The following is a 7,587-nucleotide window of genomic DNA, read 5'->3' as shown; positions in this document are numbered from 1 at the left end:
ACTCAGCTGGATCAAGAGTTCGTGGGACGTCACCGAGCTGAACGTGTGCAGATCGCGGAGGTGTCGTACTTTCGGTAATAGGATCGGTCGGATCGTGAAGACGTACGAGTACATCAACCGCGTTGTCATAACGCTTCCGCTTACGGTCTACGAGTGTACGTGGACTACACTCTCCCCTCTCGTTGCTATGCATCACCATGATCTTGCGTGTGCGTAGGATTTTTTTTGAAATTACTACGTTCCCCAACAGTGGCATCCGAGCCAGGTCTATGCATAGATGTTATATGTACGAGTAGAACACAAGTGAGTTGTGGGCGATAATAGTCATACCGCTTACCAGCATGTCATACTTTGATTCGGCGGTATTGTTGGATGAAGCGGCCGGACCGACATTACGGGTACGCTTACACAAGACTGGTTCTACCGACGTGCTTCGCACACAGGTGGCTGGCGGGTGTCAGTTTCTCCAACTTTAGTTGAATCGAGTATGGCTACGCCTGGTCCTTGTTGAAGGTTAAAACATCACATACTTGACGAAAAATCATTGTGGTTTTGAAGCGTAGGTAAGAACGATTCTTGCTCAGCCCGTAGCAGCCACGTAAAACTTGCAGCAACAAAGTAGAGGACGTCTAACTTGTTTTTGCAGGGCATGTTGTGATGTGATATGGTCAAGACATGATGCTAAATTTTATTGTATGAGATGATCATGTTTTGTAACGGAGTTATCGGCGACTGGTAGGAGCCATATTGTTGTCGCTTTATTGTATGAAATGCAATCGCCATGTAATTGCATTTACTTTATCACTAAGTGGTAGCGATAGTCGTAGAAGCAATAGTTGGCGAGACGACAACGATGCTTCGATGGAGATCAAGGTATCAAGCCGGTGACGATGGTGATCATGACGGTGCTTTGGAGATGGAGATCAAAGGCACAAGATGATGATGGCCATATCATATCACATATATTGATTGCATGTGATGTTTATCCTTTATGCATCTTATTTTTCTTAGTTCGGCGATAGCATTATAAGATGATCTCTCACTAAATTTCAAGGTACAAGTGTTCTCCCTGAGTATGCACTGTTGTGAAAGTTTGTCGTGCCAAGACACCACGTGATGATCGGGTGTGATAAGCTCTACGTTCACATACAACGGGTGCAAGCCAGTTTTGCACATGTAGAATACTCGGGTTAAACTTGACGAGCCTAGCATATGCAGATATGGCTTTGGAACATTGAGACCGAAAGGTCGAGCGTGAATCATATAGTAGATATGATCAACATAGTGATGTTCACCATTGAAAACTACTCCACCTCACGTGATGATCGGACATGGTTTAGTTGATTTGGATCACGTGATCACTTAGATGATTAGAGGGAGTTCTTAAGTAATTTGATTAATTGAACTTTAATTTATCATGAACTTAGTACCTGATTGTATTTTGCATGTCTATGTTGTTGTAGATAGATGGCCCGTGCTATTGTTCCGTTGAATTTTAATGTGTTCCTAGAGAAAGCTAAGTTGAAAGATGATGGTAGCAACTACACGGACTAGGTCCGTAACTTGAGGATTATCCTCATTGCTGCATAGAAGAATTACGTCCTGGAAGCACCGCTAGGTGCTAAACCCGCTGCAGGAGCAACGCCAGATGTTATGAACGTCTGGTAGAGCAAAGCTCATGACTACTCGATAGTTAAGTGTGCCATGCTTTACGGCTAAGAACCGGGACTTCAACGATGTTTTGAACGTCATGGAGCATATGAGATGTTCCAGGAGTTGAAGTTAATATTTCAAGCAAGTGACCGGATTGAGAGATATGAAGTCTCCAATAAGTTCTACACCTGCAAAATGGAGGAGAATAGTTCTGTCAATGAGCATATACTCAAAATGTCTGGGTATAACAATCACTTGATTCAACTGGGAGTTAATCTTCCTAATGATAGTGTCATTGACAGAATTCGTCAATCACTGCCACCAAGCTACAAGAGCTTCGTGATGAACTAGAACATGCAAGGGATGGATAAGACAATTCCCGAGCTCTTCGCAATGCCAAAGGCTGCAGAGGTAGATATCAAGAAGGAGCATCAAGTGTTGATGGTCAACAAGACCACCAGTTTCAAGAAAAAGGGTAAAGGGAAGAAGGGGAACTTCAAGAAGAACGGCAAGCAAGTTGCTGCTCAAGTGAAGAAGCCCAAGTCTGGAAAAAAGCCTGAGAGTGAGTGCTTCTACTGCAAAGGGACTGGTCACTGGAAGCGGAACTGCCCCAAGTATTTGGCGGATAAGAAGGATGGCAAGATGAACAAAGGTACATGTGATATACATGTTATTGATGTGTACCTTACTAATGCTCGCAGTAGTACCTGGGTATTTGATACTGGTTCTGTTGCTAATATCTGCAACTTGAAACAGGGACTACGTATTAAGTGAAGATTGGCTTAGGACGAGGTGACGATGCGCGTGGGAAATGGTTCCAAAGTCGATGTGATCGCAGTCGGCACGCTACCTCTACATCTACCTTCAGGATTAGTTTTAGACCTGAATAATTGTTATTTGGTGCCAGCGTTAAGCATGAACATTATATCTGGATCTTGTTTGATGCAAGATGGTTATTCATTTAAATCAGAGAATAATGGTTGTTCTATTTATATGAGTAATATCTTTTATGGTCATGCACCCTTGAAGAGTGGTCTATTTTTGTTGAATCTCGATAGTAGTGATACACATATTCATAATATTGAAGCCAGAAGATGCAAAGTTGATAATGATAGTGCAACTTATTTGTGGCACTACCGTTTGGGTCATATTGGTGTAAAGCGCATGAAGAAACTCCATTCTGATGGACTTTTGGAATCACTTGATTATGAATCACTTGGTACTTGTGAACCATGCCTCATGGGTAAGATGACTAAAACTCTGTTCTCCGGAACAATGGAGCGAGCAACAGATATGTTGGAAATTATACATACAGATCCGATGAATATTGAGGCTCGCGGCGGGTATCGTTATTTTCTCACCTTCAAAGTGTTGGGGAACATAGTAATTTCAAAAAAATTCCTACGCACACGCAAGATCATGGTGATGCATGGCAACGAGAGGGGAGAGTGTCGTCTACGTACCCTCGTAGACCGTAAGTGGAAGCGTTATGACAACGCAGTTGATGTAGTCGTACGTCTTCACGATCGACCGATCCAAGTACCGAACGTATGGCACCTCCGCGATCTGCACACGTTCAGCTCGGTGACGTCCCACAAACTCACGATCCAGTAGAGCTTCGAGGGAGAGTTTCGTCAGCGCGACGGCGTGATGACGGTGATGATGAAGCTACCGGCGCAGGGCTTCGCCTAAACACTACGACGATATCACCGAGGTGGATTATGGTGGAGGGGGGCACCGCACATGGCTTGGAGCAATCAACTTGTGTATCTTAGGTGCAACGCCCGGATAATTAAGCTACAGTGAACCTCTACTAATGATGCCACGTCATCTCGGTTACTATAATTAAACTCGCGTTGATTTGAAACCGATTCAAATTTAAATTTAAAACAAAGGCTAACAACAAAAGTTTTCCAATATTAAAACTAAATTGTTCGGGTTGTGCTAAATAATGCATAGGTAATTAGGGTGGAGAGACCACATTTTTATAAAATAATTAAATGCTCTTGAATAAATAAAATAGCAGCAAAAACAATTAGTTAAATACCTTTTATACTTTATAAAATTTTAAACTAATTTATTTGGGAGTTCAACATTTTGTGGAGTGGACATAATATTAGTACTAAGTTAGGTGTTAAATATAAAAAAACTAAAATAAAAGGAGACTAATAAAACATAAAAGAAATAACATAAAAAAGGATAAACAATGGAAACCAGTGTACATGGCCCAACACGCACAGTGCCAGGCCCAGCCCATCACCAGGTCGTCTTCAACCCTGTTCATCAGGGCGCGGTGGACGCTCATGCGCCGTCCGTGGCGCGGATGCCGCACGCGGCAGCCATCCAGCGATGCCCCACGCCGTATAAGACCTCCCCTGATCCCGTGGTCGAACCCTATCCCCACTTCCCCCCCTCCGCCCGCGCCGCTTCTTCTTCCCCGCGATGACCCAAGACCTCCGTCGCCATGGTCACCCTCACCCGCGCGGACAGCGACCTCCCCGCCGCCTAGGACTACGCCTGGAAGCACCGCCGCCACCCGCTTCTTCCTCTTCGACCCCGAGCTCGAGTAGAAGATCGCCACCGCGTCGGGATCGATCGAGTCCTCCTCTACTGTCGCTGGCGTTCGTCGCCAAATCCATCGAACCCTGCTGCTCCCGTTCACTCAACGAGCCTCCTTGAGCTCCTCGGTGAGCTCCGTCATAAATCCCCTCTGCTAGCTTGCTCGTGCTCGTCCTCTAGCGCTAGTCTCCGTCGTAGCCGAATCATGTCGCTGCTTTTCGCCTCATCACCGTAGCCACGGCAAGCAAAGCTTGCGTCCGAGCTCTGCAGCGAGCTCCTTGGCTCTCCAGGAACCCGCGACACTCACCAAACCATCTCCCCGTGCCCCGCAGCTTCGAGTCCGGGCACGCCCAAACTCCGGCAGCCACCATTGTGAAGGAAATATGCCCTAGAGGCAATAATAAAGTATTATTTATTTCCTTATATCATGATAAAAGTTTATTATTCATGCTAGAATTGTATTAACCGGAAACATAATACATGTGTGAATAGACAAACAGAGTGTCACTAGTATGCCTCTACTTGACTACCTCGTTAATCAAAGATGGTTATGTTTCCTAGCCATAGACATGAGTTGTCATTTGAGTAACGGGATCACCTCATTGGGAGAATGACGTGATTGACTTGACCCATTCTGTTAGCTTAGCACTCGATCGTTTAGTATGCTGCTATTGCTTTCTTCATGACTTATACATGTTCCTATGACTATGAGATTATGCAACTCCCGTTTACCGGAGGAACACTTTGTGTGCTACCAAACGTCACAACGTAACTGGGTGATTATAAAGGTGCTCTACAGGTGTCTCCAAAGGTACTTGTTGGGTTGGCGTATTTTGAGATTAGGATTTGTCACTCCGATTGTCGGAGAGGTATCTCTGGGCCCACTCGGTAATGCACATCACTATAAGCCTTGCAAGCATTGTAACTAATGAGTTAGTTGCGGGATGATGTATTACAGAATGAGTAAAGAGACTTGCCGGTAACGAGATTGAACTAGGTATCGAGATACCGACGATCGAATCTCGGGCAAGTAACATACCGATGACAAAGGGAACAACGTATGTTGTTATGCGGTTTGACCGATAAAGATCTTCGTAGAATATGTGGGAACCAATATGAGCATCCAGGTTCCGCTATTGGTTATTGACCGTAGAGGTGTCTCGGTCATGTCTACATAGTTCTCGAACCCGTAGGGTCCGCAAGCTTAACGCTATGATGACAGTTTTATTATGAGTTTATATGTTTTGATGTACCGAAGGTTGTTCGGAGTCCCGGATGTGATCATGGACATGACGAGGAGTCTCGAAATGGTCGAGACATAAAGATTGATATATTGGACGACTATATTCGGACACCGGAAGTGTTCCGGAGAAGTTTCGGAAAAAACTGGAGTGCCGGAGGGGTTACCGGAACCCCCCGGGGAAGTATTGGGCCTTAGTGGGCCTGAGGGGAGAGAGAGGGCAGCAGCCAGGAGGTGGCGCGCCCCCTCCCATGAGGAGTCCTAATTGCACTAGGGGAGGGGGGCGCAGCCCCTCTTTCCCTCTCCCTCTCCCTCTCTTTCCTTCCCCCCCTCTCTTCCTAGTAGGACTAGGAAAGGGGAGTCCTACTCCTACTAGGAAGAGGACTCCCCCCCTCTCCTTGGCGCGCCCAAGGCAGCCGGTCTCCCCCTTGCTCCTTTATATACGGGGGCAGGGGGCACTCTATACACACAATTGATATACGATATTTTAGCCGTGTGCGGTGCCCCCCCTCCACCATATTACACCTCGATAATATCGTTGCGGAGCTTAGGCGAAGCCCTTGCGTCGGTAGAACATCAACATCGTCACCACGCCGTCGTGCTGACGAAACTCTCCCTCAACACTCGGCTGGATCGGAGTTCGAGGGACGTCATCGAGCTGAACGTGTGCTGAACTCAGAGGTGTCGTGCGTTCGGTACTTGATCGGTCGGATCGTGAAGACGTACGACTACATCAACCGCGTTGTGTTAACACTTCCGCTTTCGGTCTACGAGGGTACGTGGACAACACTCTCCCCTCTCATTGCTATGCATCACCATGATCTTGCATGTTCGTAGGAATTTTTTTGAAATTACTACGTTCCCCAATAGTGGCATCCGAGCCTGGTTTTATGCGTTGATGCTATGCACGAGTAGAACACAAGTGAGTTGTGGGCGATATAAGTCATACTGCTTACCAGCATGTCATACTTTGGTTCAGCGGTATTGTGAGATGAAGCGGCCCGGACCGACATTACGCGTACGCTTACGCGAGACTGGTTTCACCGTTATGAGCACTCGTTGCTTAAAGGTGACCGGCGGGTGTCTATCTCTCTCACTTTAGTTGAACCGAGTGTGGCTACGCCCGGTCCTTGCGAATGTTAAAACAGCACCAACTTGACAAACTAACGTTGTGGTTTTGATGCGTAGGTAAGAACGGTTCTTGCTAAGCCCGTAGCAGCCACGTAAAACTTGCAACAACAAAGTAGAGGGCGTCTAACTTGTTTTTGCAGGGCATGTTGTGATGTGATATGGTCAAGACATGATGCTATATTTTATTGTATGAGATGATCATGTTTTGTAACCGAGTTATCGGCAACTGGCAGGAGCCATATGGTTGTCGCTTTATTGTATGAAATGCAATCGCCATGTAATTGTTTTACTTTATCACTAAGCGGTAGCGATAGTCGTAAAAGCAATAGTTGGCGAGACGACAACGATGCTACGATGGAGATCAAGGTGTCGAGCCGGTGACGATGGTGATCATGACTGTGCTTCGGAGATGGAGATCACAAGCACAAGATGATGATGGCCATATCATATCACTGATATTCATTGCATGTGATGTTTATCTTTTATGCATCTTATCTTGCTTTGATTGACGGTAGCATTATAAGATGATCTCTCACTAAAATTTCAAGATAAAAGTGTTCTCCCTGAGTATGCACCGTTGCGAAAGTTCTTCGTGCTGAGACACCACGTGATGATCGGGTGTGATAGGCTCTACGTTCAAATACAACGGGTGCAAAACAGTTGCACACGCGGAATACTCAGGTTAAACTTGACGAGCCTAGCATATGCAGATATGGCCTCAGAACACGGAGACCGAAAGGTCGAGCGTGAATCATATTGTAGATATGATCAACATAGTGATGTTCACCATTGAAACTACTCCATCTCACGTGATGATCGGACATGGTTTAGTTGATTTGGATCACGTAATCACTTAGATGATTAGAGGGATGTCTATCTAAGTGGGAGTTCTTAAGTAATATGATTAATTGAACTTAAATTTATCATGAACTTAGTCCTGATAGTATTTCTGCAAATTATGTTGTAGATCAATAGCTCGCGTCGTTGCTTCCCTGCGTTTATTT

Source organism: Triticum aestivum, chromosome 5D (assembly GCF_018294505.1).
Source record: "Triticum aestivum cultivar Chinese Spring chromosome 5D, IWGSC CS RefSeq v2.1, whole genome shotgun sequence".
Classification (NCBI taxonomy): Eukaryota; Viridiplantae; Streptophyta; class Magnoliopsida; order Poales; family Poaceae; genus Triticum; species Triticum aestivum.
Note: the sequence above shows the minus strand (reverse complement) of the source record.